Source organism: Schistocerca americana, chromosome 3 (genome assembly GCF_021461395.2).
Source record: "Schistocerca americana isolate TAMUIC-IGC-003095 chromosome 3, iqSchAmer2.1, whole genome shotgun sequence".
NCBI lineage: Eukaryota > Metazoa > Arthropoda > Insecta > Orthoptera > Acrididae > Schistocerca > Schistocerca americana.
Genome location: NC_060121.1, coordinates 539,177,627 through 539,205,047, shown reverse-complemented (window position 1 = coordinate 539,205,047; position 27,421 = coordinate 539,177,627). Strand labels below are relative to the sequence as shown.

Genomic DNA, 27,421 nt, shown 5'->3' with positions numbered 1-27,421 from the left:
TACTTCGACTATCATCAGTTATTTTGCTCCCCAAATAGCAAAACTCCCTTACTACTTTAAGTGTCTCATTTCCTAATCTAATACCCACAACATCACCCGACTTAATTCGACTACATTCCATTATCCTCATTTTGCTTTTGTTGATGTTCATCTTATATCCTCCCTTCAAGACACCACCTATTCTGTTCAACTGCTCTTCCAAGTCCTTTGCTGTCTCTGACAGGATTACAATGTCATCGGCGAACCTCAAAGTTTTTATTTCTTCTCCATGGATTTTAATACCTACTCCGAATTTTTCTTTTGTTTCCTTTACTGCTCGCTCAATATACAGATTGAATAACATCGGGGAGAGGCTACAACCCTGTCTCACTCCCTTCCCAACCACTGCTTCCCTTTCATGTCTCCCGACTCTTATAACTGCCATCTGGTTTCTGTACAAATTGTAAATAGCCTTTCGCTCCCTGTATTTTACCCCTGCCACCTTTAGAATTTGAAAGAGAGTATTCCAATCAACATTGTCAAAAGCTTTCTCTAAGTCTACAAATGCTAGAAACATAGGTTTGCCTTTCCTTAATCTTTCTTCTAAGATAAGCCGTAAGGTCAGTATTGCCTCACGTATTCCAGTATTTCTGCGGAATCCAAACTGATCTTCCCCAAGGTTGGCTTCTACTAGTTTTTCCATTCGTCTGTAAAGAATTCGTGTTAGTATTTTGCAGCTGTGGCTTATTAAACTGGTTGTTCGGTAATTTTCACATCTGTCAACACCTGCTTTCTTTGGGATTGGAATTATTATATTCTTCTTGAAGTCTGAGGGTATTTCGCCTGTCTCATACATCTTGCTCACCAGATGGTAGAGTTTTGTCAGAACTGGCTCTCCCAAGGCCGTCAGTAATTCCAATGGAACGTTGTCTACTCCGGGGGCCTTGCTTCGACTCAAGTCTTTCAGTGCCCTGTCAAACTCTTCACGCAGTATCGTATCTCCCATTTCATCTTCATCTACATCCTCTTCCATTTCCATAATATTGTCCTCAAGTACATCGCCCTTGTATAGACGCTCTATATACTCCTTCCACCTTTCTGCTTTCCCTTCTTTGCTTAGAACTGGGTTTCCATCTGAACTCTTGATGTTCATACAAGTGGTTCTCTTATCTCCAAAGGTCTCTTTAATTTTCCTGTAGGCAGTATCTATCTTACCCCTAGTGAGATAAGCCTCTACATCCTTACATTTGTCCTCTAGCCATCCCTGCTTAGCCATTTTGCACTTCCTGTCGATCTCATTTTTGAGACGTTTGTATTCCTTTTTGCCTGCTTCATTTACTGCATTTTTATATTTTCTCCTTTCATCAACTAAATTCAATATTTCTTCTGTTACCCAAGGATTTCTACTAGCCCTCGTCTTTTTCCCTACTTGATCCTCTGCTGCCTTCACTACTTCATCCCTCAAAGCTACCCATTCTTCTTCTACTGTATTTCTTTCCCCCGTTCCTGTCAATTGTTCCCTTATGCACTCCCTGAAACTCTGTACAACCTCAGGTTTAGTCAGTTTATCCAGGTTCCATCTCCTTGAATTCCCACCTTTTTGCAGTTTCTTCAGTTTAATCTACAGGTCATAACCAATAGATTGTGGTCAGAGTCCACATCTGCCCCTGGAAATGTCTTACAATTTAAAACCTGGTTCCAAAATCTCTGTCTTACCATTATATAATCTATCTGATACCTTTTAGTATCTCCCCAGGGTTCTTCCATGTATACAATCTTCTATCATGATTCTTAAACCAAGTGTTAGCTATGATTAAGTTGTGCTCTGTGCAGAATTCTACCAGGCGGCTTCCTCTTTCATTTCTTAGCCCCAATCCATATTCACCTACTATGTTTCCTTCTCTCCCTTTTCCTACACTCGAATTCCAGTCACCCATGTTTTATATACCTCTGTTTAAATATTCATCTAATGAATAAAAAGTTTTATCAAGTAAATACATTCTTTATATTATTTTTAAATAATGCAGAGTGACCTGCATATGCCTTTGATGCTATTTGACTGTGAATTAAATATTTTAATACTAGAACACTGCACTCCTTTCTGTACTGAGGTTAGATTTTTGAAATCACAGTGGAGGTCAGCCATCCTCATATTGTGATTAAGGTACATGAAATCAGTTTCATAGTGCACTGGACTTTCAGCCAAGGAGTTCACACTGGAATAAATACAGCATATTAGGGAGTAGCGGTAAGCATCACAACTTTCTCACAAATATTATGACAGGAGATTTTTGGGAACTCTGTACATAATTTGGACAATATTTTGAACATAATTCCATAGCACATAATAGGGTAGAAGTATCCAAAGCAACTAGATTTTATGACATCAATTTTTCCAATATAAGAGATTGTCATTATGGCAAAAGTTGTCAAGAACAACCTTTTATGATCTGTAGGACCTGATTTCCCATATAACACAGTTATCTTTATGGATGCCTAACAATGTGGAGCAGTACCCTTTGTATTTGGCCACTTGCATGTATAACAGGTATCTCCTGTGGGATTTTGTAATTAGAGGTGTGCTGGATGTAGCTAGTTTTGCTCATGCTTACTGAAAGTAAGTCTGCTTTGAACTAGGTCAGGATTTCTAAGAGTAATTTGTTAATGTCAGTCCCTACATAATTTTAATGTTTTTGTTGTTTATCAGAAGGCTATCACTGTCGGCAAACAGTAAATACAGTTGTTCTGTATGACAAAACGTAAGTCATTGCTACTCATTGCATAGAGGAGATAATGACTGACAGAAAAGCACAATGAAAAGAATGTTGGAAATATTCAGATTTTTGACAAATCCTTCATCAGAAGCAAAACATCACACTCATTCAAGTGAAACTCACACACACATGGCCAATGTCACCTCTGGATGCTAAGCCTCCATTCACATATGGAGCACAGGCAGAATGGTTGTTTGAATGCCTATGTGTGTGCAATAATCATTCTAATCTTAGCTTCATGACCCCTATGTGAGCGATACATAGGGGTTGTAGTATATTCCTACAGTAATATTTAAAGCTGGTTCCTGAAACTTTGTTACATTTTACCATGTTAGTTTATGTCTATTTTCAAGAGTTTTCCAGTTCAAGTCCTTCAGTATCTCTGTGACACTGATAATATTCTTCTCAGGTGTGTAGCTGGATCATGACGTCATCTTGACACAATATTTCTGCGGTCCAACTGGCCGCCATCTTCAGGTGAGAGTGCTGGTACACAATCTTGCTGGAACTGACTTCTCAGCGCAAGCGGCAGACCCTATATAGGCCGCAGAATGCCCACAACACATTTTGATCATCGGAATAATTTTTAATTTTTGATAGCGATATCTCGATTTCACCTGTTTCCACCACTGGTGGCGCGGTATGTTTACTTGCGCTAGAGGACAGTTTGGCACCTTCTCGTGCATCCGTTGTGGGACTTCTGCAGCCTATATAGGGGCCGCTGCTTGTGCTGAGAAGTCAGTTCCAGTGAGATCGTGTACCAGGACTCTCACCTGAAGGCGGCGGCCAGTTGGACCATGGAAATATTGTGTCAAGATGATGTTATGATCCGGCTGCACACCTGAGAAGAATATTATCAATTATTATGCCAGGAAAGCCTTCATAATCACATCTCTGTGACACTCCTTGAAGAGTTAAAGAAACCTGTGACCATTATAGCTGCCCTTCACTGTATAAGTTCAATCCCCTGTTAGTCCTATCAGAATTGGGCCCCACATACTTGAGCAATATTTTAGAACCGATCATTGAGTGATTTGTAAGCAACCTCCTTTGAAGACTGAATCACTTCCCCTTTATTGTACCAATAAACAAAAGTCTAACACCTGCTTTACCCATGACTTAACCTATGTGATCATTTCATTTCACATCCCTACAAAGTGTTACATCCAGGTACTTGTATGAGTTGGCCGATTCCAAGAGTGACTAACTGATATTATAGTCATAGGATACTATGTTTTTTTGTTTTGTGAAATGCAAAATTTTACATTTCTAAACATTTGGTGTAAGCTGCCAATCTCTGCATCACTTTGAAATCTTATTAAGATCTGACTGAATATTTATGCAGCTTCTTTCAGATAGTTCTTCATTATAGATAATGGATCATCTGCAAAAAAGCCTGATTTTACTGTTAACATTGTCTGAAAAGTCATTAACATACAACATGAACAGCAAGGGTCTGAACACACTTCCCTGGGGCACATCTGAAGTTACTTCTACATCTGATGATGACTCTCCATTCAAGATAACATGCAGTCTTCAATCCAGTCACAAATTTAAAATGATACCTCATATGATTATACTTTTGACAATAAGCATATGTACGGTACTGAGTCAAATGATTTAAGGAAGTCAAGAAATACTGCATCTACCTGGTTGTCTTGATCCAAAGCTTTCAGTATGTCATGTGAGAAAAGTGCAAATTGGGTTTCACATGATTGATTATTTCGAAATCCATGCTGCTTGGCATTGAGGAGGTCATTCTGTTCAAGATACCTCATTATGTTTGAGCTCAGAATATGTTCAAAGATTGTAAAACAAATCAATGTCAAGAGTATTGGACAGATCACTTCTACTACCCTTCTTGTAGGCAGGTAAGACCTGTGCCTTTTTCCAAGAACTGGGTACAGTGTGTTTATTTGAGGAATCTGCAATAGATTATAGTTAGATGAGAGGGTAACTCTGCCACAAATTCAGTATAGAGTCTGACAGGGATTCCATTGGGCCTGGAGCTTTGTTCTATTTTAATGATGTCAGCTGTTTCTCCAACACCACTGACACTAATATTTATTTCATTTATCATATCAATGTGGTAGGGATGGGGTAGACAGTGGGGAGGATATTTCTCATTTCAGGGCATGATAAGAGGTAGTCAAAAACCTTGCAGAGAATGTGCTTCAGTTGCTATGTTCCTGGGTAGTACTGAGTCATGAAAGGAGCGCTTCTTTGTGGACAGACAATTGGTAGTTGGAGGACGGTAGAGGACTTGGGAAACAAGACAATGGAGCTGTGCTTCTGGACAAGGTTCAGGGTAGTTTCGACCTATAAAGACTTAAGTGAGATCCTTGGATTAGTATTGTTATGCCAATTCTGGAACACTTCTTGGTGCATATATACAAACAGTAAACATATATGAACCACATCCATGTCACAAGCCAAGCCCCTTTCAATGATATTATCATGTCCGTCCCCTCTCCTAAGCCATGCCTCTTTCTTGGACATATACAGCTCAGTAAGTTTTTACACCAACACATACATAGCTAGATCTCCCAATCACACCGAGCGAGGTGGCGCAGTGGTTAGCACACTGGACTTGCATTCGGGAGGACGACGGTTCAATCCCATCTCCGGCCATCCTGATTTAAGTTTTCCGTGATTTTACTAAATCATTTCAGGCAAATGCCGGGATGGTTCCTCTGAAAGGGCACGGCCGATTTCCTTCCCAATCCTTCCCTAACTCAAGCTTGCGCTCCGTCTCTAATGACCTCGTTGTCGACGGGACGTTAAACACTAACCACCACCACCACCATCTCCCAATTACAGCCCAGTATTTTAGCAACTAATCATATTTTTTTCAGCTTCTTCTTAAACCACATCCCCTTGGCCTAATCAGTAAGCTTATAAGGGAACACACACATACTTGGATCTTCCATTCACAGGCCAGTATTTTTGTAGCAAATCACATTTTTTGAGCATCTTCTTCTACATCTACAACTGTGTGCATACTCCATAAGCCACTACATTGATAGTATCTTCTTAACAGTGCCTCAAAAAGGAATATTGTTTTCCCTTCATAGTCCCATTTGAGTTCATGAAGCATCTCTGAAATATTTGCATGCTGGTTGAACCTACTGGCAACAAATCTTGCAGCACGTCTTTGATATCTTCCTTTAATCTGACCCAGTGTTGATTTCACAGACTCCTGCAGTATTCAAGATTGGGTTGCACTATTTTACTATGCACAGTATACTTTATAAATGAGCTAAATTTTCCTAAAATTCTCCCAATAAACCAAGGATGACCATTCACCTTTCCTACTATTGTCCTTGCGTACTAATTCCATTTCCTATTCTCTGCAATGTTACGCCTAAATTCTAATTGGTGTGATGGCTGGCAGCTTGCTCTAAATTTATAAAAATGTAAGTTAATGCAGGTGAGAACAATCCTGTAACATTGAAACACAGCATTAGGTACACTCCTTGTCTCCACATGCCACAACTAGCTTTTGACAATCACATGTAGACATTACCGATTGGCTGTTTCATTTACAAAGTTCAGTTTATTTGGATACTTCATACCATGACACTGAGATGACGGCTCAGAGTTGGCTGTTTAGATGTTTAGATTATGCAATTCAGGTCATTCTGATTCTTTTGAAGAGGGTGCCAATTTATGCAATTTGAGAGAAGCTTATTTTTTTTTTTTTTTTTTTTTTTTTTTTTTTTTTTTTTTTTTTTTTTTTTTTTTTTTTTTTTAACAGCACACCAATTGATGCAATTCAGACTGTTGAGACATTTTCGATCATATTGCCAATTTATGAAATTTAGGGATATTGCCATACAGCTAGCCAGAGTAAAAACATTTTTCCACTAGAAATGACTTAAGATTATGTTTTAAAAAATTTCTATGTTGCTACGATTTTAAATCACTGGGTAGGCTGTTATATAGCTCAACTGTTATCTGTGATACACTTTTTTGGTACAGTCATGGTCACTGCATCTACAGTGACAAGAAATTCCTTTTCACATATACCAAGGGTCTCACTGAGGTCTTCATAGACCAAAGTTACCTCCAAACCTTGTATAGAAATTTACTTCTCATGTCTTATCTCACCTGTCACCTATCATTCCCCACAGCTCCACTGTCCAGCCATAAAGGAGCACTCCCCTCCCACGACTCAATACCACCCAGGACAGGAGCAACAGAATCACAATTTCCACCAGGATTTTGACTATCACTCATTGTGTCCTGAAATGAGAAATGCTATCCTCACTATCCACCCCACCCCTTCCACTGTGTCACTGTCCACCTGAGCTAAGCAATATCCTTGTCATCACTAATTCACCCCTTGTGCTAATCTCTTGCCTCATGGCTCATATCACTGCAATAGACTGGATATAAGACAAGTCGCATCCATCTTCCCACTACCACCAACTCTAGTCAAGTCACAGGTACCTCCTATACTACCAAAGGCAGGGCCACCTGTGAGAGCAACCATGTCATCTACTGCCTCAGTTGCAACTTGTGAAGGGACACCCTCCTCTAGCATTACTTTTCCTGAACAAAGGCAGTCGATACCAGAACTAATTTTCGAATTTTGGACAAGTCAATATTACCTCAACTGTTTATCTCAAAAATTTCATATAATTTTATACACAATATGGTATATTTCAAGCTTAGAACTATGAAACTGAATTACTTTATTTTCCCTGTTACAACTGATATGTAATAGCTCTGTATGTACAGTTAAAATTATTTTTTACTAGGAACATTTGGCACATTTAAAATTTCTATTATTAATTACACAATCTGGTACTGTTTATTATGTTTATTTCTGGATTCATTAATAAATTAATCGAAATTCATTTGTCAAGAAAATTTGTAAATCCTTTGGAATATTACTACCACAGAGTGAGGAAGTAGTAGTGGGCACACCTCTGATGTGATCGGACATGTTTTTGTATTTTGGAAGAACAATGTAATTTCGACTTTGTTAATGTTAAAATTCAAAAGACAGTGTGATATAGTAAAATGTGACACAAATAAACATAAAAAATCTGTTTAGGCACTCTCAAATTTCTTTATGTCAATTGGAACATAAGAACCTAAAATGTAAAAATTTCAGCTTCACGAATAAAATCCCTAGACATGAAGAACTCGAGCCAGCTATGAGAGGAAAGATAAGTGAACAGTTTATTGTAAATCTTACTCCTCTTGAATTTTCTGAAATGACTTTACCATTACTGACAATAGTGACAAAAAAGGAGGGAGGGGTGGATTAGAAACTGCTGTGTCACATTCTACGTGAGCATGACAACCAACAAGCTGCTTGTCTGTGTGAATGGTCACCCTCACACCGTACCCAAGCGACAGCTGGATCACACAGTTGATGAGTATGCCATCCAACACAATGTGCTACACTATAGTGACTGCTTCACAGTCTGTGCCATGTGGTTTCTTTCCACCAACACCTTCTTCCCTGAACTGCACACATGTAAACTCTCCTGCAACATATCCTTTGTTCCCATAATCCCATAGCCTCACAGGTCCCTATTGTTACCTGTTTCCCTGTTTCTATTCCAATACTACACATGCCTTTTATCCCACCAAAACACCTACAGAACTCTTTTCCATGCTCTGATTCTCTCCTCATCCATTTATCCACCCAACGCAGTCTCCTGATGCTGCAACCAGCAGCTCTATCCTGTCTTCACCAAATCCACTCATGCCCCCACAAGCAGCACTAGCATCTACCCCCACCTCCATCTTGATATCCCTTTCCTGCCCAGCCTCATGCTTCTTTCATATCCCCAATACCCACCCTAATGAGATTGTTGCTCACCTCAGATGCACTCCCAGCTGAGCCTTAGCCTCTGTGGCTATGAGTATGCGAGTTGTGCTTGTGTGAATGTGTGTGACTTTTCTAGTTCTGATGAAGAACTTTGCCTGGAAGCAGTTGTTTTAATTGGGCCTGTCTGCATGGAGCATAGCACTCTATCCTTTCTGTATTGTTGTTAGTCTATCCCAAACTTTCCATTGTTAGAAAGGAATGTCATTTATACACTGATGGAAACAAATCATAACACCAAAAAATAATTACTGTGGAGTAATGAAATTTCAGGAATACATTTGTCTAGGTAACATATTTAAGAGATTAACATTGCAAGAAAACAAGTTAAAGTAAGTGTGAGATAAATCATTGCAAATGTTAAATGCTGGTACATTAATAATCAGTCTTAATCACACTTATTATTATTATTATTATACTGCCAACTGGTTTCAACCTGACGTAGGGGTCATCTTCTGGGCATTTACACCACTGGTCAACTGCTGGTGTTGTCACTCCTGTCTACATAATGGCAGGAAACTATTTTTGCGTCTGGAGGAGAAAATTGGTGACGGAAATTTCATGAGAAGATCTTGCTGCCTTTGTTTTAATAATTACGACCTCAGTGTGTGTATCATGTAAATGGCAGTCTCTCCCTTATTCCATAATAATACAAAATGAGCTGCCCTCCTTTGAACTTTTTTGATGTCGTCCATCAACCCTGTCTCATGCAAATCTCACAAAGCACAGCAGTATTCCAGAAGAGGACAGACAAGTGTAGTATAGTCAATCTATTTACTAGATCTGTTACATTTTCTGAGTGTTCTGGCATTAAATCACAGTCTTTGGTTCAATTTCCCCACAACATTATCTGTATGATCATTCCAATTTAAGTTATATGTAATTGTAATCCCTAAGTATTTCGTTGAATTCACAAACTTTAGATTTATGATTTGAGGCAGTTACCTGCTGGCCCTCTGATGTCATAATGGCAATCTTTCTTGAGAAACATTTTGTAATCCACATAGTCAAAAGCCTTAGAAAGATCACAAAATATACCAATTGGCTTAATTTTTTTGTCTAAGTATTCCATTACATTGCTTGTGAAAGAAAATAGCTTCAGTTATAGACATTGAAATGCAAACTGTCTTTCACTAATGATGTCAAAGCTTTCAAGCTGCCTCACAATTCTGGAATAAGCACATTCTTGAGGACGTTTGTGAATGTGCTCAGCAGAGAGATGTGGCAATATTTTGTCACTTTTGTTGAGTCCTCCATTTCGCAGAGGGACTTCACTATGGCAAACTTCACTCTATCCAGAAAAACACCCTGAATCATAGAAGCATTACATATGTTGGCCAATACTTTGCGTTACTGATCTGAGTTGGCATTTAGAAGTTTACTGAAAATACTATGTACTCAGATAAACCTTAGCTTTTTAAAGAAGCCTTTCTTTATACTTCATTTCTAGTTATGATGTGTACACAGGTTTAAGAAAACAGTGTTTCAGTATTTTCGTGCTACTTTATTTGGAGACTTTGCAGGCTATATGCCCAGCTGCTCTTAAAAAATTATCACTGAAGACTTTTTAAATTTAAAATTTTGTAACTGATAACTGGATAATCCAGTCTTTATTGAATGTAAAATATGAATTAATTAATGCTGCCATTACATTTTTAAAACATAATATACAAAAATTAATATTTGTCTGTTGCTTTATCTTGTGTCCATTTCTATACCATTCACTTGATTATGATGGAACTACGATCTGTCACTGTGTGTATACCTGTGAAAGTCTCTACAGCTGATGTGGAACCATAATTGCAGTTTGCAAATTCATTCTTAATTGAATACAGCTGTTGATCATCAACACAGTGTCTCATACACAGCACTGCACTATTTCATGCCACAGCAAGTCAATGATGAGAGAAAACAGTATCTCACCCTGGGAATCATGGCAATATAGTGCGAGCACAAGGGAGAGGAGACACCTCAGGACAAATGGAGATAAGGGCCACTCCTGGAAGCATGCTTTGATAGCCAAAGTGGTTACAGCAACCACTTGCAGCAATAGGGAAATCTAGATTTGAGTCCAGGTCTGGGACAAATTTTCATTTGCTCTAAAATGTTCTACAGCTGATGCAGAACCTTAAACACAATCAGTGAGTTCATTCTGATATGATTATGGTGTCCAATGCATTTCCTGTGAGTGGTTCAAGTCCTACTGATCTGGTAGGAAACAAAGTGGAAATTTGTCAGGCAGGTAAAGAGTACAATTCTGATCATAAAAAAGTTAGTTATGGGATTCTTGAGGCTTCAGTACTGTGTCCATTCTTGTTCTTTATTTTTATTAATGATGTACCACACCCAGGGCTTAATTTTGGCCAGAACAGGATTTTGGCACCTCCAAGGGATTTTTTTTTAACTCACTGGAACATGTCAGCACCAGAGATGTGTGTGTGTCTAGTGTACCCAAGACAAGTTCAACTTTGTTCCGAAATTGTGATCAGTACATACTGGTAATTCTTCAGGAAGTTACAATTGTACATGAGCTCAAAGGGCCAGGAATATCTTCATCACCATTCATCACTGACTGCTCTACTGACTGATAAAGGACACAGTTTCACTGAGCAACTACAATACAACTGTGTGAATGTTGTGGTTGGCAGCATCTGAAAACATGACTTCATAGTCACGGAGACTACTGACTTTTGCTGATATGTATCAGGCAGAACTGGGGAGCAAACTGACACTGATATGGGGACAGACAGTAGTACTTGTTATTTATATTAAATCTTGTGGTTTTTATTGTTTTCATTATAATAATTTATGTTTTAAATATCTGAATTTCAGAACAGTACTGCATAAAAGATGATTTATCATTATGAGTTTTATAACAAGTTTTCAAAAATCAAAACTTGTGGTTTTTATGGCTGTGGGAGATACTGACCACAGCAGTTTTCAGCAGCAGATAATTTATTATTTGCTGATGATACCAACTTCTCTATGAAAGGAAAGAATGTTTATGAGTTACATCAAAAATTGACAAAACAGTAGAAGTAGCAGAAAAATGGTTTAAAGGTAATTGTCTAATCATTAATGATAAACTGTATGGATGAACTTCAACTATATAAGAAACAAAACTATAAAAAATGTAACGGTTAAATTAGAGAATAGCCAAATTCAGCAAAAGAATCATATAACAATTTTACGATTATGAGTGAATGAACATCTAAAATGGGGGGGAAAAAAACATGTAGGAATGCGTAACACAAAGTTAAGCAAGTGTTATTACATATTAAGAAAACTGAAAGATTGCTGCAATACTGAAACAGTGCTAAGTGCTTATTACACCTACATGCATAGTCCACTATGGTATGGTATGCTAGTCTGAGGAAATACCACTTTTGCAAAGCAGTCATTTAAACTTTGGAAGAAAGCTGTAAGATTAATAAAACATGTTGCTTACAGAGAATCATGTAGAGATATTTCTAAACAATTAAAAATTGTGACCCTGCCGAAGACTCATCGAGAATTTTCAACTCTGAACAGTGAGACCCACCATTATCAAACAAGGAATATGATGTACACAAAATCACTTTATCAGCACAGTGTATTATGTTAACCAAAAGTTAGCTGATGCATTGACAGAGAAGATCAAAAGACTACCAAACACTAAAATATTCAAAAGAGAGCTAAAAGATAAACTGACAATCAACAGCCTTTACAGTGTTAATGAATATTTTGAATATTGCTGTAGGTTCTGCCTTGTAATCTCTCCACATGGAAATTTATTATTATCAGAGTGTTTCTAGATATAACTGAACTCTTTTTACTAATATATTCATGTCAATTAATATGTGTAATCATACATCTTTTGTGCCATATATGTGAATATGAAGTTGTATGCTATTATACCTATTTAACCACAGTATTTAACACTTACTAAAATTGAGCAAGATTTTTCAATAAATTTTCAGGTGTATGTCTATTTTTCTATATGTGCGTACACAAAATTTTATTTTATTATACCTGATTAAGTAGAATGTTGTTTATTTTACTACAGTCATTAAGATGTGTTGTTAAGAAAGCTGCCATCCTACATGTAATATTACAACTCATATGTATGTATTTTTGTATGTCAATATAAATATGTGAAATCTGATACTTTCTTGTATTTTGACAAGTCCTATTTATGAATGTGATAAAATGAGCACTAAATATAAATAAATGAATAAAATCAATAAATGGTAGACATGTACATGAAAACTGAATCAGAATGTCTCCTCTTTATTTGATCAAATAAAAAAAAAAAAATCATTGCACTCAGACGAGTACATTCATTTACTAACAGTGATTGCGAATGATGGAAACATCAGCAGCATTGGCAAAATGGTCATACTTCCAGAAAGAGTTACTGGTAGTTTGTGACACATGAATGAATTCAAAGACACCATGACATATGTGTGTTCATATGTATGTCTCAACTTTTTCATCACACTCACATACAGTTGAGCATAGGATGAGATAATAGAGCTTAATTTGCTTGGTCAAACTTTATTTGATCAACACAATTTGACTGCAAGAATTTTCAAGCAAAAACACACAGAGCTGATGGATTCAATTGTAAATCATCACATTTATGGTGAAACCCAAAGCTGGATGTGTTTCACTGAATGGCAAAAAAAAGAGATCGTATTCATGCACACTTTCTCATATCGCTCAAAACGAAAATACACTCAGCTCAAGTTGATAATGCCACTGATGCAGAAATACCATATTGTGAAGAAGTTTGATTGCTCTCTGATACTGTCATCAAAAATATGATGCATGGACCATACAATGCTATGAACTGATAATCACCATGCACAGCACATAACAAATTTGCAAAAAGGTATCGCAGAGAATTCATTACTAAAACTCCCCTGGTGATAATGGCAATCCTTAGTGCCTTAAAACAGATAATGGTGATTGCATAGCCACAATGAGAATGAAAATTGCTGATACTGAAATCAGCAACAAATGGATTGTGCCACATTTGCCTTTTTTTATATAAAAAATAAAGTAGAGGTCAAAATGAAATACTGCAGTTCCATTACACCGATAAAGTACATATGGAAATGCATCAACTAGGGTAACAATATGGCAGTATTAAATGTTGAGAATATGTGTATGAATAAAGTTATTCTGTTTCAGACAGGTGAATATATCCACAGCAGTGAAGCTGTGTGGCACATTTTGAGTTTCCCAATTTATAGTCAGCATCTCAATGTTGTTGATCTTAGTGTTTGTTGTGACTCGCCGATCTTTCAAAGTGCCGCCACACAGTTATGCGCGTCCTCTACATGCGGGGCTGTCTGCCAGCCATGCAGCAGCAGTGGCACCTAAGCGGCCAGCCAGCCAGTGGCCGCTAGACTTGGACTCAGTTATGATTTGACTGTTAAAGTGTACACACGTCTTACTCTGTTTACTTGATCCGTGACTATCATATATTGCATCTTCCTTGAAATATATTTGTTCAACTTGAAGTTATTACAATTGGCGACAAGGATGGGATTTTTCTTTTCCATCGTTGACCTACGTGTTTCCATGGCTACTTTAGAGCAACTACTGCAAGGTCTCATAGAACAGCAAACACTTCTCACAAATGTGACTTGTGATTTTGTTGCGGCATCAAATGTGGGGCGTCTCTCGTCGTTGTCTCTACCTACTTTTCCTCCTTACGATGAGACGGCGGAAGACTGGTCTGATTACAAAAAATGTCTTCGACAGCACTTCTTGGCATTTCATGTCACGGATGAACAAACATGTAAGTCTCTGTTCCTTTCATGGATTTCGCCTCAAATGTATCGGCTGTTGTCGCAATTGGCTCCTTTGAAAGATCCTGCGTCTTTGTCCTTTGCTGAAATGTGCTCACTTCTGTCCGTCTATTTTCAAAAGCATATGTATGTGGTTGCCTCTCATGTTGCCTTTTATCGTTGTCAAAAACAACCGAATCAATCCTATCGTGATTGCACTGCTGAACTTCACGGCCTCAGTAGAAAGTGTCAATTTGTTACTGAAGTTCACAAAGATCCTATGCCGATTCCATGGTACGGGATGCTATTATCCGATCGGCAATCGACAAAGAAGTTCGGCAATGTGCCCTTCAGTTGGTAAATCTGACTCTAGATGAAGTCCTATCCATTGCTCAATCTTTTGAAATTTCTCACACTGCTGGAGCGCAAATAGAGGCATGGGGCGATGTCGGGGAAATACAACCTCTGTGCGATGTTGACGAAGCATGTGGTGCATCCCCACCGGCCGATGTGGCAGCAGTATGCTCCCAAGTGCAGCCTCGGCCTAACTGTAAACAAACCTCTAAGAAACTGCAGCAAAACCCACGGCAACTTCCTTCATGGCAACGGTGTTTTACGAAACATTCACGAGAAGATTGTTCACAACGTTGAGCCGTGTGTCACAAATGCAAAAAAAAGGGGTCATGTGTCATCCGTTTGGAAATCCGACTGCATTCATTATGTTCATGAACATGACGCTGATTCGAATTCTGTGTTGTCTGTCAATTGTACTTCTTCCCTTTCAGGGAAGTTATTCCTCACTGTCCAAATACTTGGTCGAGATGTTCGCATGCAGGTGGATACTGGTTCTGCTGCCACTATCATCAATTCTCAGATGTATCTTCAGTTGGGTTCTCCAATTCTGTCACCTGTCACCAGGCAATTACGGACTTACAATAAACAGAAAATTTCTCTCTTGGGACAATTTGCTGTGGTATCTTACAAATCTGTCGTTCGCACTGTTCCCATATTTGTGGTTGGCCATAGTAATGAGGAGAATCTTTTTGGTTTCGATGCCTTTTCCATTTTTGGGTTCTCCATAGATGAATCTGTCAATATCGTCTCTGATGCTATTCCTTATGCTCAATTGGATTCGTTGCTGATGTCATTTTTGTCCCTTTTTTCTCCCGGGTTGGGCCATGCAAATGACTTTGAAGCTCATATCACACTCAAACCCACTGCTCGGCCTAAGTTCTTTTGGGCTCGGCCCATTCCTGTGGCCTTTCGTGATCAGGTCAAACGGGAGCTGGATCATCTCACTGCTTCAGGGGTCTTGCTTCCTGTCACTTCCAGTGAGAGGTCCTCTCCTGTCATTGGAATTGCTAAGCCAAATGGTGATATTCGTCTCTGTGGCGATTTCAAAGCCACTGTAAATGCTCAATGCCTATTCGACACTTACCCTATGCCTCGACCTGAAGAATTGTTCACTAAACTTGCTAGAGGCCAGTATTTTTCTAAACTTGATCTGCCAGAAGCTTATCATCAACTTCCTCTCAACGCTGATTCCTGGCAGTTTCTGGTCCTTAACACGCCTTTTGGCCTCTATCAATACCATCAATTGCCATTCAGGGTTGCCAGCACCCCTGCTCTCTTTCAGTGATTCCTGCAACAATTATTGCTCACTGTCCCTGGGTGTATAAATCACCAGGACGACATTGTTGTCACTGGCTCCACCACTGATGACCATCTTCAAAATCTCCGCACACTTTTTCATGTCTTACAGACTGCCGGTCTTAAGTGTAATCTTCAGAAATCAAAATTTTTTCAGATATCTATCACATACTTGGGGTTTCAACTCTCTTGGGATGGTATTCGTTTACTTCAGCAAACTGTCACTGCGATCTATGCCCTTCCTTGCCCTACATCTGTTAAGTAACTGCAGACCTTCTTGGGGAAAATAGCATACTATCACAAGTTTTTACCGTCTGCTGTTTCGGTAGCTCAGCTGTTGCATTGCCTGTTGCATAAAAACGTGCTTTTTCACTGGTCCGCATCATGCAATGCCGCTTTCCAGAAATTGAAGACTATGCTGAAACAGGCCCCGTGCCTGGCTACTTATTGACCTGGCTAACATCTTGTTCTTGCCATGGACGCCTCTCAATACAGGGTTGGTGCAGTCCACGCACACTGTTTTTCTGATGGTTCTGAACAACCCGTTGCTTATGCCTCCAAAATGCTCACAGATACCCAACAAAAGTATTCTCAAATTGAAAAAGAAGCTTTGGCCATTATTTATGCTTTTCAAAAGTTTAGTGTTTTTCTCTATGGATCCAAATTTCATATTGTTATTGATCACAAACCACTTGTTTCCTTGTGTCATCCATCAACGTCACTTGCTGACAAGGCTGCACACTGCCTGCAGCATTGGGCTCTTTACTTGTCTCGTTTCAATTATGAGATTCATTTCCGGCTGACAGCTCAACATGTGAATGCTGATGCACTGTCTCGCCTTCCCATGGGTCATGATCAGGGATTCGATAGGGACAAACTTTTGTGTTTCCACCTGGATGTTGCTGAGCAGCAGGTTGTGGACGGGTTCCCCATCAGCGGGGACCAGCTGGTGGCTGCTACAGGTTCTGACCCTACCCTCTCCCAGGTTTTATGCTGTATTCAGAAGGGTTGGCCAGATCGTCCGTCTGCTAAGACTTCTGATCCGTTGCGGAACTACTATGCTTTGCATTACTGCCTCACGGCTAGGGATGGTTTTATCCTCCTTTCCACCGAAAATGCTTCGCCCCGTGTTGTGGTACCTGTGTCTTTGTGTGCTTCGGTCTTGCGCCTCCTTCACCAAGGGCACTGGGGTGTCTCTCGCACAAAATCTCTGGCGTGCTGTCATGTGTACTGGCTCAGCATTGACTCTGAAATCGCACACATGGTCACTGCCTGCGGCCCTTGTGCATCACAGGCCGCCACCCCAAAGTCATCTTTGTCACCGTGACCTTCACCTGAGAAGCCCTGGGAGCATATTCATGCTGACTTCGCGGGACCTTTTTCAGGTACTTATTGGCTTCTCGTTATTGACGCCTACTCTAACTTTCCTTTCATTGTCCATTGCACATCGCCTACCACCGTGGCAACCACCAATGCTCTAGCTCGCATTTTCTCTTTGGAAGGCCTTCCCTCTACTCTTTGTTACTGATAATGGTCCCAATTTCCCTCTTCCAATTTTGTGGATTTTTGTACCCGTCATGGCGTCATGCATGACACGGCCCCTCCATTCCATCCACAATCAAACGGTGAGGCTGAATGACTGGTCCACACATTTAAGGCTCAGATGAGGAAACTCCTGACTTCTTCTGCTGATGATGCGCTTCTCCAATTTCTGGCTTCTTACTGTTTCACCCCAATGGGCGACCACAGCCCGGCTGAGCTCTTACATAGCTGACAGCACCGCACGCTGCTTCATCTTCTGCGGCCTTCCACCTCACGGCCGTGGGTGCCTTTGCTTGGGCGGTTCAACCTTGTATGGGTACGGGGATATGGCAGGCGGCCAAAGTGGAGTCCTGGCCGCATCTTACGACACCGTGGCCAACGTCTGTATGAAATCCAGACAGACACGGGTGTTGCAGTGCATCATTCGGAGCAGCTTCGGCCTCATGGCAATGCCTGTTCCGGATGCCGCTACACCACCTTCGGCTCTACCTGATGCTCAGGATACAGGAATCTCTCATTACTCACAATGCAGTCCTCTCACCATCACATTGGTGCTAGCACAAGAACTAGTGCCACCAGGAGATGTGCCCATGCAGGAATCAGATGACCATCATCTGTCGGAGCAACTCTACTCGCCTCCTTCTCCTACAGATGCGGAAACATCACCCATGTCTCCTGTTATAACAACCGGACTTGCCACAACGGGCAGATTGGTGCACAGGGCCCCAGCAGATTCGACCCCCACGTCTCCTGTCATCTCGACCCGTTATCATTGGGGTCACTTCTGTCCGTACAGGAAGCCTCCTCCTCGAGACTTTACAGTGAGTCAAACAACACCTATGGACATTAGCAATCTACAGGCCACCTCCACCAAGACCTGTGCAAAAAATTCAAAGGGGGGAAAAGTGTTGTGATTCGCTGATCTTTCAAAGTGCCACCGTGCAGTTACATGCATCCTCTACATGCGGCGCTGTCTGCCAGCCATGCAGCAGCAGCGCCACCTAAGCAGCCAGCAAGCCAGCGGCCGCTAGACTTGGATTCAGTTATGATTTGACTGTTAAAGTGTACACACGTCTTACTCTGTTTACTTGATCTGTGACTTTCATGTACTGCATCTTCCTTGAAATATATTTGTTCAGCTTGAAGTTATTACAGTGTTCACCTTGAAAATTGACAAACAGTGTGTTTTATGCAAGATAATGAATGAAATGTTGCTGTTGCAACAACATACATAACACTGACAGCACTTTTTGCACTGTGCATAGAAGATGCACTTGCCAAAAGAAGTATCAGATGGAAGTACATGGAATATCACATCACAAAAATTTCAGCAATGTAGACAAATCATGCAAGTTAAAGGCCAGCAAAGCCTGTATTCATCTGATACATTGGGTCATATTTACACATTACATCAAAGAATCCCATATGCTATTACCAGAGAATGCTGCTGATTAATGTCAAACATCCAACTTCATTTGAAAATTTGAGAAAAGTCAATGGTGTAGAGTGCCAGACATACAGATAATCTGCCCATAAACTTCATTTACTCAGTAAATTACACTGAAGGACACCTCTATCAGCAGTCACTCACAACAGATATGAGTATTATTTGTTATAATTTGGTCACATATTCACCATCCAATCCCAGTGCTCAGAGGTAAATTTTGAGAGAGGACTTGCATGAAGACATTTTGAGCCACATTCATACTGTTAGCAATGATAACACCATTCCACTTATGGACAACATTTTCAATGAAGTTGTGATAGAAATAGAAGACATATGCTTAAGCATCAACAACAAAATACTCATTCAGCTTGACAAGGTTGTACCACTACACTCTGGGTATAACTTTTATAACTGATATTTACTGAGAGAAGAGCGGTTCAGTCCTTATGACTTGCATGTATTTGCTGAAGCAAATAAACAACTCTTAGTTGTAGATCAAAAGTTGGCCTAAAACACAATTACAAATGAGGTGGCCAATGGCAGTTGCAGTTTGTTTTTCCCTGATGTGCCTAGTGGCATAGGATGACATTCAGCATCAATTTGCAATTAGCTCAAAATGGAACTGTTTTTACCCTTGTGCCATTAGGTACTGTGACTAATTATTGGATGATGGACAAACAGTGCTTTGGCATTCAAATGGCAGTCAAATATACAGTTTGCTGAAGGTCACACATGTAACATTTCCAAATCTTCTGACATGGCAAAAGTGTTGCAAACTTGAAAACTGATAGTCTGCAATGAATGCACAATGGCACATAAGAAATCACTTGGAGCACTTGGTCAAACTTCAAGATTTATGAACAAATGCAAATCGTTCAGTGGAGCTCTCATTTTGCTAGCAGATGATTTCTGACAGACTGACCAACATCAATGCCAACTACCAAAATCAACACCAGCTGATGAACTAAATGCTTGGCTCAAACCATCACATCTTTGGAAAGAAGTGCAGAAACTTACGTGAAAGACCAAATGCACGTGTGTCTGCAGCGCATTGTGTCAACAATTTTTTGAAACAGCCATGGAGCATTGGTAATGGAAAAGAACTGGTTGTATTGCATATTAATGCAAAATATATTTCATTTCTATTGAACTTTTGTGTCATTGTTCCATTGATTGAATATTCAATTTGGAAAGTTTCTCCAAAATTGCCAACAACTACAAAAATCACTCATGGCTTTGTGAACATGCTATTTTGGCAACAAAACCATCAACATCAATGTAACCAACTACTCAATTCATAAACGAGTTGGAGATGAGTTTGTCACCTACAAAGAAATTGACAGCATCATGAATATGAACGAGATTTTAAATTATCCAAATGAGTTTTTAAACTCATTGAATCTTTTTGACTTGTCACCACAAAGACTGTCACTCAGTATTGATGCACCAATAATTCATGCAACATTAATCCCCCACAACTGTGCAATGGAACCAGAAACCTGTCAGAAACTGACGCCAAACATTGTCAAAGCGCCAACTGTGAATGGCAAGTCAAAAGGAAAGGTGTTGATTCCGTAGATTCCCATCATTCCCCTCCCCCTTCCCTTCCCCCATAAGCATGCTATTTAATTTCAAATAACTCCAGTTTCCCATCTGCCTTGCATTCTTAGTGACTATCAATAAGGTACAAGGTTAGTAACTTCATGTGTGTGGATTAAATCTGGAAAATCCATGCTCTTCACATTATATGCTGCATGCTCACGAGAGGGACAGCTGAAAATTTATTTGTTTTTGCAGAAGACAGAAGGATAAAAAATACTGTATATCACAAACTTTTCAAATTTAATGTTATGTACAAAAATCATTATCTGTAATGTATTTTGTACATGTAAATATGTCTACTCTGGATATGTGTACCTACTTAGAACATGTGCTGGACCAACTAATAATAATATGAAAGTTTCTGCACCTTTCAAGATATTTGCTTTAATGTGTACTTGGAATCTATATCTCATATTATTGGAGAATAACCTTGAATCTTGAATTTTACAGTAAAGTGACAGTTCATCAGTGTAAGTTCATCTGTGTTTATGTTGGCTTTAACTGATGTTGTTTGTTGTGGTCTTCAGTCCTGAGACTGGTTTGATGCTGCTTTCCATGCTACTCTATCCTGTGCAAGCTTCTTCGTCTCCTAGTACCTAATGCAACCTGCATCCTTCTGAATCTGCTTGGTGTATTCATCTCTTGGTCTCCCTCTATGATTTTTACCCTCCACGCTGCCCTCCAATACTAAATTGGTGATCCCTTGATGCCTCAGAACATGTCCTACCAACCGGTCCCTTCTTCTAGTCAAGTTGTGCCACAAACTTCGCTTCTCCCCAATTCTATTCAACACCTCCTCATTAGTTATGTGATCGACCCATCTAATCTTCAGCATTCTTCTGTGGCACCACATTTCAAAAGCTTCTATTCTACTCTTGTCTAAACTGTTTATCGTCCACGTTTCACTTCCATACATGGCTACACACCATACAAATACTTTCAGAAATGACTTCCTGACACTTAAATCTATACTCGATGTTAGCAAATTTCTCTTCTTTAGAAACGCTTTCCTTGCCATCACCCACTCTACATTTTATATCCTCTCTACTTCGACCATCATCAGTTATTCTGCTCCCCAAATAGCAAAACTCCTTTACTACTTTAAGTCTCTCATTTCCTAATCTAATATCCTCAGCATCACCCGACTTAATTCAACTACATTCCATTATCCTCATTTTGCTTTTGTTGATGTTCATCTTATATCCTCCCTTCAAGACACCACCCATTCCGTTCAACTGCTCTTCCAAGTCCTTTGCTGTCTCTGACAGAATTACAAAGTCATCGGCGAACCTCAAAGTTTTTATTTCTTCTCCATGGATTTTAATATCTACTCTGAATTTTTCTTTTGTTTCCTTCACTGCTTGCTCAATATACAGATTGAATAACATCAGGGAGAGGCTACAACCCTGTCTCACTCCCTTCCCAACCACTGCTTCCCTTTCATGCCCCTCAACTCTTATAACTGCCATTTGGTTTCTATACAAATTGTAAATAGCCTTTCGCTCCCTATATTTTACCCCTGCCAACTTCAGAATTTGAAAGAGAGTATTTCAGTCAACATTGTCAAAAGCTTTGTCTAAGTCTACAAATGCTAGAAACATAGGTTTGCCTTTCCTTAATCTAGCTTTTAAGATAAGTCATAAGGTCAGTATTTCCTCACGTGTTCCAGTATTTCTACGGAATCCAAACTGATCTTCCCCTAGGTCAGCTTCTACTAGTTTTTCCATTCGTCTGTAAAGAATTCGTGTTAGTATTTTGCAGCCGTGACTTATTAAACCGATAGTTTGGTAATTTTCACATCTGTCAACGCCTTCTTTCTTTGGGATTGGAATTATTATATTCTTCTTGAAGTCTGAAGGTATTTCGCCTGTCTCATACATCTTGCTCACCAGATGGTAGAGTTTTGTCAGGACTGGCTCTCCCAAGGCCGTCAGTAGTTCTAATGAAATGTTGTCTACTCCCGGGGCCTTGTTTCGACTCAGGTCTGTCAGTGCTCTGTCAAACTTTTCACACAGTGTCGTATCTCCCATTTCATCTTCATCTACATCCTCATCCATTTCCATAATATTGTCCTCAAGTACATTACCCTTGTATAGACCCTCTATATACTCCTTCCACCTTTCTGCGTTCCCTTCTTTGTTTAGAACTGGGTTTTAATCTGAGCTCTTGATATTCAGACAAGTGCTTCTCCTTTCTCCAAAGGTCTCTTTAATTTTCCTGTAGGCAGTATCTATCTTACCCCTAGAGAGGTAAGCCTCTGCATCCTTACATTTGTCCTCTAGCCATCCCTGCTTAGCCATTTTGCACTTCCTGTCGATCTCATTTTTGAGACGTTTGTATTCCTTTTTGCCTGCTTCATTTACTGCATTTTTATATTTTCTCCTTTCATCAATTAAATTCAGTATTTCTTCTGTCACCCAAGGATTTCTACTAGCCCTCGTCTTTTTACCTACTTGAACGTCTGCTGCCTTCACTACTTCATCCCTCAAAGCTACCCATTCTTCTTCTACTGTATATCTTTCCCCCATTCCTGTCAATTGTTCCCTTATGCTCTCCCTGAAACTCTGTACAACCTCTGGTTTAGTCAGTTTATCCAGGTCCCATCTCCTTAAATTCCCACCTTTTTGCAGTTTCTTCAGTTTTAATCTACAGGTCATAACCAATAGATTGTGGTCAGAGTCCACATCTGCCCCTGGAAATGTCGTACAATTTAAAACCTGGTTCCTAAATCTCTGTCGTACCATTATATAATCTATCTGAAATCTGTCAGTATCTCCAGGCTTCTTCCATGTGTACAACCTTCTTTTATGATTCTTGAACCAAGTGTTAGCTGTGATTAAGTTGTGCTCAGTGCAAAATTCTACCAGGCGGCTTCCTCTTTCATTTCTTACCCCCAGTTCATATTCACCTACTACGTTTCCTTCTCTCCCTTTTCCTACTATCGAATTCCAGTCACCCATGACTACTAAATTTTCGTCTCCCTTCACTATCTGAATAATTTCATTTATTTTGTCATACATTTCTTCAATTTCTTCATCATCTGCAGAGCTAGTTGGCATATAAACTTGTACTACTGTAGTAGGCGTGGGCTTCATGTCTATCTTGGCCACAATGATGCTTTCACTATGCTGTTCGTAGTAGCTTAGCCGCATTCCTATTTTTTTTATTCATTATTAAACCTACTCCTGCATTACCCCTATTTGACTTTGTATTTATAACCCTGTATTCGCCTGACCAAAAGTCTTGTTCCTCTTGCCACCGAACTTCACTAATTCCCAATATATCTAACTTTAACCTATCCATTTCCCTTTTTAAATTTTCTAACCTACCTGCCCAATTAAGGGATCTGACATTCCACGCTCCGATCTGTAGAACGCCAGTTTTCTTTCTCCTGATAATGACGTCCTCTTGAGTAGTCCCCGCCCGGAGATCCGAATGGGGGACTATTTTACCTCTGGAATATTTTACCCAAGAGGACGCCATCATCATTAACCATACAGTAAAGCTGCATGCCCTCAGGAGAAATTACGGTTGTAGTTTCCCCTTGCTTTCAACCGTTCACAGTACCAGCACAGTAAGGCTGTTTTGGTTAGTGTTAGAAGGCCAGATCCATCAATCATCCAGACTGTTGCCCCTGCAACTACTGAAAAGGCTGCTGCCCATCTTCAGGAACCACGCTTTGGTCTGGCCTCTCAACAGATACCCCTCCATTGTGGTTGCACCTACGGTATGGCTATTTGTATCGCTGAGGCAAGGTCCACGGTTCATGGGGGGGCTTTAACTGATATTATGTTTAAATTTTTCCAGTACTGCTCATCTTACTGTGTTCTCTATTAAAGTTTGGTGGTTATACACTGATAAAGCAAAGCATTATGATGACTGTTCACTGTGAGCTTAAATGCCACCTGGTGGCATTGTGGGCATTTGATGTGGTATAGAAAATATATAAGTGGGGCAGAGACAATAGGAGAATCATTCTAGCAATGCTCCAGCTATAAATGGGAAATCCACTGATATAAGTTATTTCAACAAAGGACAGTTTGTTATGGCCCACTGCCAAGGCATCAGCTCTCAGAAATGGTGGGGCCAGTTGGTTGTTCATGTGCCACTGTTGAAGGGCAGTGAAATTAGGAGTAGGACTCATCACAGAACGTGGAGCTCAGATATTTGTCCAGTCTGTAAAGCAGAACACATGGCAGTCTGTGGGAGATGTGGCAACAGAATACACTTCTGGTGTGGGTACAAGTGTTTCAGGGCACAGTGTCCAGTATATACTGTTTATCACAGAGCTCCACATTAGATGATCACTACATATTACTTTGTTGACCCAACAATCTCATAAGCTACAATTGCAGTGTGCATGAGATCATGGAGACTGGATCATGAAACAATGAAAATGTATCACTTGATCAGATGAATTATGTTTCTATTTCCACCAGGATGATGGTCATGTTCACATAAGCTATAGCCCAGATGAACAACTGCTTGAAATGTGCACTATACCATGAATGCAGGCCAGTGAATTGTGAATTGTGTTTTATTCATCTCATGACGTACATTTGCAATCCATTTGGTTTGTGTACAGGAGACATGTCAAAAATTTATAAAACAATTACAATGATTTTTACGTTAACAAATAATAACACTATAATAAATAATGACACTATAAGGATAACACATTGTACCCAGCTCAAATTTCCAGTTCGTCCTACATGAATTCATCCGCTGAGTAATAACACTTCAGTGTCAGTACCACAAATAGCTTTCTTTTAAGTGAACCTAAATTCATCTGCATCAACTTGTTCCCTTTTAATTGATTACAAATTTTCATTCCCATGTATTGAGGTCCGTGGGCATACAGTCTGAGGTGGTGGGTGGGGAGCATAAAATTTTCTTTGTTTCTGGTATCATGTGAATGGACAAAATGGTTTCCCTCAAATAATTCATGTCTGGTGTACAAAAATATAATAATCTCATATATGCATAAGAATGGCAGAGTTAATATTTTAAGTTTTCTAAACAATGGTCTACATGGTTCTTTGTGATTTGCAGTGCACAAATTTCGTAAGATTTTTTTCTCTATTTTTAGTATCCGCACCATGTTTGTAGAGTTACCCCAAAAAACAATACCATACCTAATAATGGATACAAAGTAGCTTGTATATGCTACTTTTCATGTGTACATGTCACTTGCAGTTGACAATATTTGCACTGCAAATGCAAAGCTGCTCAGTTTGATTGCCAGGTATTCAATGTGTGCCTGCCAGGTCAAATTTTTATTAACATTGAAACCTAAGACTTTGACTGAGTGAACTTCTTCTTTACCTTGGGTGTTGTGTACAATCTTAATCTGCTCACATTTTGACTGTTTGCTTTCGAACTGCATCACATGAGTCTTAGATATGTTTAGATTCAACCCATTTAACTGAAACCAAGTTTCTAAGGTACTGATCACAGATTTGGGAATTTTTTCTGAGTCCTGATTTTCAACTAAGACAGAAGTATCATCTGCAAACAGAACTGATGGGGGCTGATATTTAAAGGTAAGTCATTAACATAAAAGAGAAATAGGACTGGGCCTAATATGGAGCCTTGTGGAATATCCTGAGATTTTTTTTTTCAGTCAGAAAAATAATATGTGCCATTTGAAGAAATTCTAACTCTTTGCTTTCTGTTGGATAAGTAGGATTTAAGCCATTGTAGGGCACTGCCATACTTTTCAAGTTTGTAAACAAGAATGCATGGTTTATGGAATCAAGCACCTTTGTGAGGTCGCAGAAAATTCCTGCTACCTTACTTCTCTTGTCTAATGATATACTTATTTTCTCAATGAAACTGTTTACTGCATCAATGCTGTTTTTACCCTGCTGAAAACCAAATTGATTGTTTAGAATAACAGAATATTTTGCAATGAAGTTTTGGATTTGTGGAACAGCAAGTTTCTCAAATATTTTAGATAGGACTGGGAGAATTGAGATAGGATGATAATTTCCCATGATCTCTCTTGATCCATTCTTGAAGAGTGGTTTGACTTCAGCATATTTCAGTACCTCTGGGAAACAGTCCTCTTCAAAACATTGATTTATTATGTGAGCTAGTGGGTTTGCAATTCTATTGTGTACCACTTTAATAACTTTGGTGGGTATTCCATCCCAACCTGCAGATTTTTTGTTTCTTAATGTTAGAATAGTATTTTCTACATCCTCCACAGAAACTTTTGAGAATTTTGTAGAGTTTTCAGAGTTTTCGCCTAAGCCAAAGGGATTTACTTTGTTGTGATAATCTGTTACATCTACATCAGACTTTGCTACATTTATAAAGAATTCATTAAAGTACTCTGGTATTTGAGTTGGATTTACAATAGTATTTCTTTCAATGTCAACTTCTGGAATTTCTTGGCTACAGGCTTTAGCACCTAACTCAGATTTAGTGGGAGACCACACAGCCTTTGTCTTATTTTTATGATGTAAAATTAGCCTGTTATTTGCCTATTATTTTGCTGCCTTGACAACTCCTTTAAATATGGTTTTATAGAGTCTAACATATTTAATGAAATCAATATCTTTATTATATTTTAGTTCTCTGTGCAGTTGCCTTTTCCTTACAATGGAAATTTTTATGCCCTGGGTAATTCACTTTTATGTATTTGTTATTTCACTACTGAAGAGTCTAGGTGGAAATCTTTCATTAAAGTCTCCAAGAAAACTATTTAGGAATTTCTCAAAGTTTTCGTCACTTGACTTACAATAATCAAAAGGCCATGTTTTATCTCTTAGCTTCTCATTAAATGTTAGCAAGTTTTCTT

At 39.3% G+C, this 27,421-nt stretch overlaps 1 protein-coding gene across 2 annotated transcripts in view; it reads right to left on the bottom strand.

Moving 5' to 3' along the window:
* The window catches only part of LOC124605256 (cytochrome P450 4g15-like), a 162,300-nt gene that overhangs the window by 86,916 nt on the left and 47,963 nt on the right, over window positions 1-27,421 (bottom strand). The gene's annotated exons all lie outside the window — the stretch shown is intronic.